This window comes from Papio anubis, chromosome 8, assembly GCF_008728515.1.
Source record: "Papio anubis isolate 15944 chromosome 8, Panubis1.0, whole genome shotgun sequence".
In the NCBI taxonomy this organism is placed as follows: domain Eukaryota; kingdom Metazoa; phylum Chordata; class Mammalia; order Primates; family Cercopithecidae; genus Papio; species Papio anubis.
In genome coordinates, this window is record NC_044983.1 from 135808149 (window position 1) to 135820279 (window position 12131).

Consider the following 12131-nt stretch of genomic DNA (forward strand, 5'->3'; position numbering starts at 1 on the left):
CAAGGGGATGCCTGGTCCCTTCCCACGAGGGCGCCTGGCCACTCAGGGCCTCCAGAGGCCAGCATCTGCTCCAGGACTGTGGCCCCTCCCAGGTGTAGGGGGGAAATCATTCTTCAAACTGCTGATAGCCCTCATGGCTTGAAAAGTTGGTCAGACTCCGCCTTGTTGAAGCTTTCTAAATGACATCAGAAAAAAGACGCGACATTCGCAAGGCACAGACCCAACAGCCTCAGCAGTGGGGGCCCCCATCAATGGAGCCAGGTGGGCCAGGGGGCCTCCCGGGCCGCACAAGTTGGGACCGGTCTGCAGCAGCCAGGGCAGCATCGGGAATGCGAGCCTCCTCACCGGCCGGGTAAACATAAGCCCCGAGCCCGGCGAGGCCTGCGCCGCCTGCGGCCCGACTGGGGCCCAGCGGACAAAGGGGAGCAGGCGGTGCCCCGTCCCAGCGGCCAGGCCGGCCGGGAGAGCCAGGAGCCACGTGCCTGGTGGGAGCACGCCAAAAGCAGTACAACACTTGACCGTTTTCTTGGCCCAGCAAGAAAACCGCCTTCTACTCTGCATTTAAAAAGAAAAACAATGCGTTACTGCTTTAAGTTTTTTAGAACTTTTCCAGAGAAAGGCCGACTAGCAACAAGGGGTGCCACAGGAACCCACCTCGCCTCACCTCTCCTAGGAAATTGTAAAAGGAATTAGCACTTGAATGGGGAGGCCGGCGTGTCTGGAATGAGAACGAGCCGCGCACGCAGTTTGAGGGTTCCGGGGAGCCGCGTCCTCCCCCTTCCAGGCGGCAGTCCGAACTACAGGAATTGGCCAAAATTCAGCATTTCCAGACTTTCCTTGGGAAAAGGGGCCGAAGAAGTGCTGGCAGCAAGAATCTTGGACCACAGCGGAGCGCGCCTCGGACTCGCGGCGGCTGGGGTCGGGACCGGCGCAGCCCCCTCCCCTCCCGGCCGTGCGCGCCCCGGGCCGGGCGCCCCGAGCCGGCCTCCACCCCCTCGGGCGCTTAGGGCCGGGCCAGGCCGGGCTGCGGCGCCCCCATCCCCGCGCGGGCAGCGAGGCCGGGCCAAGCGGGGCGCTCCGGGCCTCGGGCCTACACGCGGCGGCAGCCTCGGCCCCGGCCCCAGCCCGCCGGGCCCAGGGCGGGGGATGCGAGGACGCTGGGACGCGGGCCCGAGGCGCGGGAGGGGCCCAGGCCGCGCGGGGCGCCCCGACGACTCGCGGGGGCCGAGGAGGCCGGGGCTGCGCGTCCAACGCGGCGCGAGAAAACGGCGGCCCGGCCGCCGCCGCCGCCGCTCCCCGACCCCAAGCCCAGCCCGACTCCCCTGCTGCAGGCACTACGCCCAAATACCTAGTCCCCAGCCACCGCCCGCGCCGGGCCGCCAATACGGGCAGGGCGCGAACGGCTCAGGCGGGCGCCAAGCGAGGACTCACCGGGGGCCGGCTCGGTATGGTGGCGCCGAGGGCTCCAGGGCCGAGGGGCGGCCACTTGCTTGCTGCTCACGAGGCCCCCGAGCACCCGAACCGCAGAGCCGCCGGCCTGATCCGCCCGGCGCAGCCATCCTCTCCAAACAGGTTTGACGCGGCCGGGGCGGCGGGCGGAGGCGGCGGCTTGGGAGGCAGGAGGCAGGAGGGCAGGGAGGAAGGGAGGGGGAGGGAGGCGCGGCCGGCGGCAGGGCGCTCGCGGGGGGCAGGGCTGGGCGCGCGCGGGCGGGGGCAGCGGCGGCGGCGGGTCTGTGTAGCGGGGCCTGGGGCGGGGACCCGGGGAGGGGCCTGGGGACCTGGCCGGGCGGTGGGAAGCGCGGGCGGGAGCGGGGCCGAGGGCCGAGGGCGGCGCGGCCCGGGTGGCGCGGGGGCGGGCGCGGCCCCGGGGACCCTTCCCCGCCGCCCGGAGAAGCCGCGTCTTCCCGACGGGGAGGAGCCGGGCCCCCTGGCTGTGCCGCCGGAGCGGGGTCGCCCACGCGCCCTCGCCTTCCCCGCCGCCCCCGGGGGGCAGGAACCCTCCCCCCGGAGCCCCTCAGCCCCCAGCCTGGCTCTTTAAGTTACTACAGAAACACGGAGGTCGGGAAGCTGCCTCCCAGCCCGGAGCTTGAACTTGAACGCGGCCGGCCGCTCGCGCAGGACCACACCGCCACCTCCCGGCGCGGCCCCAGAACCCAGCTCATCCGTTTCCAGCAGTTAGAAAGTCCAAGAAGTTTTTAGTGCGTTGTAGCTGGTATCAGGGATCAGATCAGCGGACACGCCCATTCCAGCAGTCGGGGCCGCCTCGGAACGTCGTGCGCCTCCGAGCATTTCTGTGCCGTCCCGCTGGGTCCGTCTGGTTTTCGGCGGCTTTCCTGGAAAAGCCAGCCTGTGGTTACCTCCTTTCTCCCCTGAGTGGCGGGGGATTAGAAGGCAGAGGGTGACCCACAGTCTACAGTGACTGGTCGCCTTTTTCCAGATTTCCCGGCACATTCCTTCACCCCGTGGCATCGGCTGTCTGCATATTTGGGTGCAAGGCCCTGTTCCGGGCGAAGAATAAACAGGAGTTCTGACTGCCAGGAGCTCCGCAGCCAACAGGTTGGTCCTAACTAGTTCTGTGCAGTCTTGGAGGACAGCCCTGAAGAAGGGCAGGAGAACCAGCACTTCCTCGGAAAACTCAAAAGGACATCAGTCTTCACCACGTTGCTGATACAAAACGTGCTCCTGAAATGTGTAGTTATGAGCACCGGGAAACCCGGGTGGCAGTGTGCATGGCATTGTTCATCACAGCCTGGACTGCACGGCACTGAATACCACGGAGGGCAGGATGGAGAAACAGTGGTCATCTTCACAGGGTGGAATCTAGCCATTCACAAAAATTCCAAAACAGGCAAAATTAAACTGCATTGTTTAGGGATGCATCATTAAGTAGTAAATAATTGACAGAAGAGCAAGAAGGTGGTTACTCTAAGTGTCAGAATGGTGAATACAGCTGGGGTGGGTGGGCTGTGACCCCAGCAGAGCCCTGGGGGATTTGGAGGTGCCAGGCCTGTTCCTTCCTGCAGTGCTGCCCTGCATTCGGTGGCCATCCCTTAAACTGCACTTTTACTTTTTCCGTACCTTTGCTATAGTATTTCATGGGAATTTTTGAATAATCATGAATGTTACCACTTTCCTGTTGATGAACCATGCCACCGCATCAGTCTCCCCAGTTCGCAGCTGCCCACCCTCTCTCTCTGCCCCTGTCTCCCTGACACATCCACAAAACTCGTTTCTGCCCGGAATCCCTGAGGCCCAGCTGCCCTGCTGTCAGCCACTGTACGCCTCCGCGAAGGCCCAGAAGGCTCTGTTGTCACTGGCTCCCCTCAGCCCGCCTTCTGCTCCTTTGAGCGCTGTGCTGGGGAACTTTGTTGCAAGGGTTTAGTTCCAGAAGGCAAGATAATGTCTGTGAGGGCTTCATTGTGTCACTTCTCTCTGGATGTGGCTGACACCGTGGCCCTCTGCTGGCGGAGGGGTGCCATTGCTGTCTGCCCCATCTCCATCCCCAGGGCCCAGGCAGTCACTGAGTTCGCCCTCTGGGGCACGGGGGTGGGGAACCGGTGGGGGGTTCCCTCTGTTCTTTTCCTAGATAAGCCCATCCTCTCCAGGTCTCCACCCTCCACACCTGTGTTCAGGAATTCAGCCCGCTTCCTGCAGCCCCATCGCTACCCTCCTCCCAACCTGCTTTTCTTCTGGTGTTCCTCACTCAGCATGGCCAACAGATCCACCACCCAGCCGAGCTGAGAAGTGCAGTCCCCTCTGCCTGCTGCCTCTCCTGCCATCAGTGAACCTGCTTAACTCATCTGACTGTGCCTCTCGGTGCTTGCTGGGACATGTCTCCAGCCCTTGCTGCTCTCTCCCCCAGACCCACATCCCACACCCGGATGGTGACTGGGCCGACTCTGGGTCTTCTGGACCCAGTGTTTCTCCCTGATACAATTCCTTCCTCTGTGTTTTAGGATCCTGATGCTTTGATAAGATGCTCTAATCCCAGCCAGGGACATTTGCAGCAGCCTGGACTGCGGTTCTGCACGCTGGGTGCACTCAGTCTAAGGCACCAACTCCCCACGAGAGTGAAAGAAGGGGTTTGGGGCAGTACAGAGCAAGCTCCTGAGGCCACAGGGCTGACAAAGCCCTCGGCTTTGGGGGCACTTTGTTTCTTCAAGACTAAAATGCAGGCACTGGAGCAAATCATTTGTTCCTAAAACGTTCTGCACGTGATTCAAGAAGCTTTGGGAAGTCAGGTAAATTGGGAAGCACTGGATCAAACAACAATACATAAGTTTATTGTCTGCAGGTCTTCTCAGAGCCTTTAGCAAAGTGAGAAGAGTCATGCTTCTACAAAGAGGAAGGAGGGCGTGAGAGAGTATGCAACCTGCCCCAAACCCATTTAGCCACAGAACCCTTTTTTCACGAGGTACCTCGAGGTTCCATGGAGCATACTTTAGGAAACATGGAGGTAGAGGTCTTCTGTGATCCCTTCCAGCTCTAATAGTCTATGATTCTTTGAGTAATATATACTTTGAGACAGGGTCACCAAAGCAGAAGTGTAGTGGTGAAAACACAGCTTATTGCAGCCTTGACTTCCCAGGCTCAAGTGATCCTCCCACCTCAGTCTCCTGAGTAGCTGGGACCACAGGTGCATGCCACCGTGCCTGGCTAATTGTTAAAAACTTTTGTAGAGACAAGTCTCACTATGCTGCTCAGGTTGGTCTTGAACTGCTTGGCTCAAGTGATCCTCCCACCTTGGCCCCCTCTAAGTGCTGGAATTACAGGCATGAGCCACCACACCTGACCTTATTTTTTTGTTTTTGTATTTTTCTAGACAGGGTCTCACTCTTGCCCATGCTGGAGTGCAGTGGTGCAATCATAGCTCACTGCAGCCTCTTTGACCTCCTGAACTCAAGTGATCCTCCTACCTCAGCCTCCCAAGTTGCTAGGACTACAGGAGTATGCCACCAGGCTCAGCTAATTTTTGTAGAGATGATGTTTCACCACATTGCCCAGGCTGGTTTCAAATTCCTGGGTTCAAGCGATCCACCAACCTCAGTCCCCCAAAGTGCTGGGACTACAGGTGTGAGACACTGTGCCCAGACTCTGTGTGTGTGTGTGTGTGTGTGTGTTTAATTAAAAACTAAGCAGGTGGCCGGGAGCGGTGACTCACACCTGTAATCATAGCATTTTGGGAAGCTGAGGTGGGTGGATCATGAGGTCAGGAGACTGAGACCATCCTGGCTAACATGGCAAAACCCTGTCTCTACTAAAAATATAAAAAATTAGCTGGTTGTGGTGGCACGCGCCTGTAGTCCCAGCTACTCGGGAGGCTGAGGAAGGAGAATCGCTTGAACCTGGAAGGTGGAGGTTGTAATAAGCCAAGACTGTGCCACTGCACTCCAGCCTGGACGACAGAGCGAGACTCCATCTAAAAAAAAACAACAACAACTAAGCAGGCCATATGCAGTGGTTTGTGCCCAGAGTCTCAGTGCTTTGGGAGGCCAAGGTGAGAGGCCTGCTTGAGGCCAGGCATTCCAGATCAGCCTGGACAACACAGGGAGACCCCATCACTACAAAATAAAAATAAAAAATTAGCTGAACATGGTGGCACACATCTGTAGTCCCAGCTACTCAGGAGGCTGAGGTGGGAGGATTGCATGAGACCAGGAGGTCGAGGCTGCAGTGAGCTATAACTGTGCCACTGCATTCCAGCCTGGGTGACAGAGTGAGACCCTGTTTCAGAAACAGAACAAAAACAGGCCATGATACTCTCTTTAAAATCTGCCAGTGCCATCCTCCACTGGGTCTGCCAGCCGGGCCCCCTTGGCAGGATGGGGTGGAGGGGCCTGGATATGGTGTTCCCTTGACTGGTGAACAGGTCTGAATGCAGGCCACACCTTCTGCTTCTCCAGGTAACCATCTCTAGACAAGAGGTACTTCATTTTGGCCCTCTGTCGCCTTTCAAATCACATTTTTCTTTTTTTTTTTAGACAGTGCCTTGCTCTGTCTCCTAGACTGGAGAGCAATGAGTGCAATCTCCACTCACTGCAGCCTTCGCCTCCCGCGTTCAAGTGATTCTCCTGCCTCAGCCTCCCCAGTAGCTGGGATTACAGGCGCATGCCACCACGCCTGGCTAATTTTTGTATTTTTAGTAGAGATGGGGTTTCACCATGTTGGCCAGGCTTGTCTTGAGCTCCTGACCTCAAGTGATCTGCCTGCCTTAGCCTCCCAAAGTGCGGGAATTACAGGCGTGAGCCACCATGCCCAGCCAAACTGCATTTTATTTTTGTTTTATAATTTTTTTCTTTTCAAACTGTATTTTTTTCAGGCAGGCATTGATCTCTGCCTTTTAGTCTGGCACACTTACTTACAGCTCCCTAAATTTAACTCTGAATGTAGTTCCTCTTCAAAGGATGGTGTCTCACCTACGAGGTGTGGGTGCCCTTGCCTTCCTTTGCCCCAGCCTGAGGACAGCTGGTGTTTCTTTTTCTTTCTTTCTTTTTTCTTTTTTTTTTTTTTTTGAGATGGAGTCTCACTCTGTTGCACAGGCTGGAGTGCCAGTGGTACAATCCCGGCTCACTGCAACCTCCACCTCCCGGGTTCAAGTGATTCTCCTACCTCAGCCTCCCGAGTAGCTGGGACTACTGGCATGTGCCACCATGCCCAGCTAACTTTTCGTATTTGTAGTAGAGACGGGGTTTCACCATATTGGCCAGGCTGGTCTCGAACTCCTGACCTTTTGATCCACCTGCGTCGGCCTCCCAAAGTGCTGGAATTGCAGGCATGAGCCACCACGCCCAGCCCAGCTAGTGTTTCTAAGCCTGATGTGAGGACCACCCAGGGCACAATGAGAGGTGCTGCCCCAAATTGTTTAAGGTCAAGAGTTACAGATTCATCCAAATGCATCTTCTCCAAAGTCCTTGGGAGATTTGTGTGGATGTGGTGTATCCATCTTGTAGCATTTTCTGGAGTTAAAAGAGAAAAGCTATCTTTCACTAAGGATGGTGGCTTACACCTGTAATTCCAGCACTTTGGGAGGCTGAGGTGGGCAGGTGGCTTGAGCACAGATTGATACCAGTCTGGGCAACAGAGTGGGACCCTATCTATACAAAAAATACAAAAATTAGTGGGACATGGTTGTGTGCTTGTAGTTCCAGTCACTCAGGAGGCTGAGGCTGCAGTGAGCTGTGATCGTACCACTGTGCTTTAGTCTGGGTGATAGAGCGAGATGCTGTCTCAAAAACAAAACAAAACAAAACCTATCTTTCCTATGGGGAGAAACATTAAGTAAATATTGTCAAAGAAGCCAAGCATATAATGATGTAAACAACTGTCAACTTTCAGCTTTTCCACAATGACTCCTTTATACTATTATTATTATCTAGCATCATGTTTCTTTGAAATAATATAGCCGGGCGCGGTGGCTCACGCCTGTAATCCCAACACTTTGGGAGGCCGAGGCGGGTAGATCACGAGGTCAGGAGATCGAGACTATCCTGGCTAACACGGTGAAACCCTGTCTCTACTAAAAAATACAAAAAACTAGCTGGGCGTGGTGGCGGGTGCCTGTAGTCCCAGCTACTTGGGAGGCTGAGGCAGGAGAATGGCGTAAACCCAGGAGGCGGAGCTTGCAGTGAGCTGAGATCCGGCTACTGCACTCCAGCCTGGGCGACAGAGCAAGACTCCGACCCAAAAAAATAATAATAATATACTGATACATTGTTTAGCAAGGATTTTGGCTATAAGACCAATATTTTAAAATTAACCATAATTCTATATACTAATGACAATTAAAAATAAAAAATTATTTATTTTTGAGACAGAGTCTCACTCTGTCACCCAGGCTGGAGGGCAGTGGTGTGATCTTGGCTCACTGAAACCTTTGTCTCCCAGGTTCGAGCAATTCTCGTGCCTCAGCCTCCCAAGTAGCTGGGACTGCAGGCGTGCACAACCACGCCTGGCTAATTTTTGTATTTTTAGTAGAGACGGAGTTTTGCCATGGTGGCCAGGCTGGTCTCGAACTCCTGGCCTCAAGTGATCCACCCACCTCAACCTCCCATAGTGCTGGGTTTACAGGCATGAGCCATCAGGCCTAGCCTAAAAATAAAATGTAAATAGAATGAGGCTGGACACAGTGGTGCGTACCTGTAGTCTCAGCTAATTGGGAGGCTGAGGCAAGAGGATGGCTTGAGCCTGGGAATTGAAGGCAACAGTAAGCTGTGATCATGCCACTGTACTTCAGCCTGGCCAACAGAGGGAGACCGTCAAAAAAACTAAAAAAAAGAAAGAAAAAAGAAAAGTTAAAAATGGAAGAACAAATGAAAAGAAAGATGTACAGAACCTCTGCACAGAAATCTGTGAAACATGACAGAATATCACAATGGAGGGAGACGGCGAGCTCATGGATTGGGACGCTGGGGTGACAGGAAACGGCACGGCACTGACGTTGTGCTTTGTGTTTTTGTTCCACCAACACTAGCCTGAGGAAGGTAGATGCCCCGCTTCTGTGAAGAGGCAGCAGGTGGGGTGTGCAGCTCTGGAACCCAGTCCTGGATACCCTGTGAGCCCACTGAGACTGGTGTGGCCTCCTCATTGGGAACATGGCTGGTTGTGACCAACAGTGAGAGCACATGTGTCCCGTTCCTGATGAGGGCCTGGTCCCTTAGTGGATACTCTCTACATAACAGCCCAACACTCTCCTAAGCTCCTCTGTTTCAAGAGCCTACATTTCCCAGTGGCATCACACATGGAAGAGGGCCATCAGAATTGAGAAGCATAAGGATACATAACAGGACAATTTCAGGCAGTGGGTGGGAGGAGTCACTGTTTCAAACATTTTGCCATCATCTAAGTGTGTGTTTCCCCCAACAAAATGCGTATGTTGAAATCTTAACATGAAAGGTGATGGTATTAGGTGGGGCCCTTAGGAGGTGATTGTTTCATGAGGATGGAGCCCTCACAATTGGGATTAGCACCCTTATAAAAGAAGCCCTGTTAGTGGATCACTTGAGCTCAGGAGTTTGAGGCCAGCCTGGCCAACATGGCAAAAACCCATCTCTACGAAAAATACAAAAATTAGCCAGGCATGGTGGCGCACGACTATACTCCCAGCTACTTGGGAGGCTGAGGTGGGAGAATCGCTTGAGCCTAGGAGACGGAAGTTGCAGTGAGCTGAAATCATGCCATTGCACCCCAGCCTGGGTGACAGAGCAAGACCCTTTCTCAAAAAATAAATATAAATACGTAAAATAAAAGAGGCCTTGTTTGCCTGGCACTTATAATCCCAGCTCCTCAAGGGGCCAAGGCGGGAGAATCGCTTGAGAACAGGAGTTGAGACCAGACTGGGCAACAATGTGAGACTCCATCTTTTCTTTTTTTTCTTTTTCTTTATTTTATTTATTTATTTTTTGAGACAGAGTCTCCCTCTGTTACCCAGACTGGAGTGCAGTGGTGCGATCTCAGCTCACTGCAGCCTCCACCTCCTGGGTTCAAGCAATTCTATTCTCATGTCTCAGCCTCCTGAGTAGCTGAGTGCACCAACACACCTGGCTAATTTTTGTATTTTTAGTAGAGATGGGTTTTTGCCATGTTGCCTAGGTTGGTCTCAAATTCCTGGCCTCTGGTGATCCACTAGCCTCGGCCTCCCAAGTGCTGAGATTACAGGTATGAGCCACTATGCATGGCCAAAACTCTGTCTGGAAAAAAATAATTAGCCGACGGGGCACGGTGACTCATGCCTGTAATCCCAGCACTTTGGGAGGCTGAGGCAGGCGGATCACCTGAGACCAGCCTGGCCAATGTGGTGAAACCCCGTCTCTACTAAAAATACAAAAATTAGCCCACCATGGTGGTGTGGGCTTGTAATCCCAGCTACTTGGGAGGTTGAGGCAGGAGAATTGCTTGAACCCAGGAGGCAGAGGTTGCAGTGAGCCAAGATTGCCCCATTGCACGCCAGCCTGGGTGACAGAGTGAGACTCGGTCTTGGGGGGAGGGAAAAAGCCCATTGCAGTGGTGCGCACCTGTGGTTCCCGCTACTTGGGATGCTGAGGTGGGAGGATCTCTTGAGCCCAGGAGTTCAAGGGTATAATAAGATGTATCACACCACTGCACTCCAGCCTGGGTGACAGTACAAGACTCCATTTCTAAAAAGAATAAAAATTAAAAAAGAGGTCTCAGGTAAGTGCCTTGCCCCTTCTACCACATGAGGATACAGGGAGAAGCTGTCATCTATGGACCAGGAAGAAGGCCCTCAGCAGGCACTGAATCTGCTGGCGCCTTGATCTTGGACTTTGCAGACTCCAGAACTATGAGAAATACATTTCTGTTGGTCATAAGCCGCCCAGTCTATGGTATTTTGTTATAGCAGCCCAAAGTGGACTAATATACTCTTATTGGGCTCACATATAGAGAAGGGAAGAGTCTTGTTGTGTTTCTTGAAGAAGCAGAACTCGGCACGGGTCCATGGGAAGATGACCTAACAGCCCATGGACTCCTGCACTGCCTCCTAAGAGATGCATTTCCATCAAAAGGCAGACACTGGCACAGGGCGCTTCTCTGGCCCAAGTACCTGTTCGAGGCACTGCATGAGTGTTTACTCATTCAAGCCTCAGAACACTTACCCTCATCCTCTGATGATAAACTGAGGCAGAGGGATCCCACAGCCAAGCTGGAAGCCAGCAGCTTAGTCCCAGCATGTACAGTGGCACAATCACACCGGGGAGTCTGTAGCCAATCTCTGGGTTTCTTCTGACTCCACCGTACACTGAATGCACTCGGCATCGGCAGTCTTCAGTTTTGTTTACATACCCCCAAATGTCATTTTAAATGTTTTTTTACCCCCCTTACATATTAAGTTGACACCTAAAATATTATGTACGTTTAAATAGTTACAAAGAATACAACTTCTGGAACATTGTAAATATTGACACTTAAAAATAAAACTGTCATATCACTTTAAAAAATGTAACCAGATGGAAAAGAAAAATACCATATCGATTTGGTATCTTATATAATCCAGTCAAAACAGTGTAGTTGTCCCTCTGGATTTGTGGGGCATCGGTTCCAGGACCCCCAGTGGATACCGAAATGCACAGCTCAAGTCCCTGATGTAAAATGGTGCAGTATTTGCATATAGCCTACATCCTCCCACGTACTTTAAATCATCTCTAGATTACTTTTTGTTTGTTTGTTTGAGACGGAGTCCCGCTCTCTTGTCAGGCTGGAGTGCAGTGGTGCGATCTTGGCTCACTGCAACCTCGGCCTCCCGGGTTCAAGCAATTCTCCTGCCTCAGCCTCCCGAGTAGCTGGGATTACAGGTGCCCGCCACCATGCTTGGCTAATTTTTGTATTTTTAGTAGAGATGGAGTTTCACCATGTTGGCCAGGGTGGTCTCAAGCTCTTGACCTCGTGATCCGCCCACCTCAGCCTCCCAAAGTGCTGGGATTATAGGCGTGAGCCACCGTGCCCGGCCTAGATTACTTCTAATACCTAACACAATGTGAAATGCCATGTAGTAAATAATTATACTGTATTGTTTAGAGAATAATGACAAGAAAAATGTGTGTACACCTTCAGTACAGAGATAACCATCATAGGCCTGACTACATTTTCCATCCACAGTTGGTTGACTCTGAGGGCACGGAGGACTGTACCTGAGCCACCTCTTCTTTAATATTTCACATTGCTCTTTTCCTCACAGAACCCATTTTCTATTTTAATTCTACCACATGTTTTTATCCTAAGGAAATTCTTTTATGTTTGAAAATCTTATTGATTATGCTATATACTTGTCTACAACAAAAAGTATATATAAATTGAAATCTTACGTTTTTATTTCCTGTGAGACCAAGTGTTAGAAAAAATTCTTCTGGGTTTACTTATTACAATTGTCAGCACACAACTAATCAAACACAAATGTATTACAAAGTTTGAATAATAATTCTTAGTCATGAAAGTGTCACTCATTAGGTATACATTTTTGTTGGAAATAATCTCTTAAGGAAAATAGTGAACCTTTCTTTTTCTCATTCCCAGGTTCAGGAAGAACCGGGTGGCCTGTTGCTGGACTCAGGGCTCTTCAACAATTCTTTTCCATCCCCCATGTTTGTGAATGTCAGTGCTTACAGCTGCGGTCCCAGGAA

The 12131-nt window shown here is 52.6% G+C and overlaps 1 long non-coding RNA gene across 1 annotated transcript; it reads left to right on the forward strand.

The window, feature by feature from the left end:
- The first annotated feature begins 1808 nt into the window (after positions 1-1808).
- Positions 1809-4204, forward strand: LOC110744044. Its single transcript, XR_002524115.2, has 2 exons — positions 1809-2308; positions 2438-4204. It is a non-coding gene; the product is annotated as an uncharacterized LOC110744044 (long non-coding RNA).
- The last annotated feature ends 7927 nt before the right edge of the window (positions 4205-12131 follow it).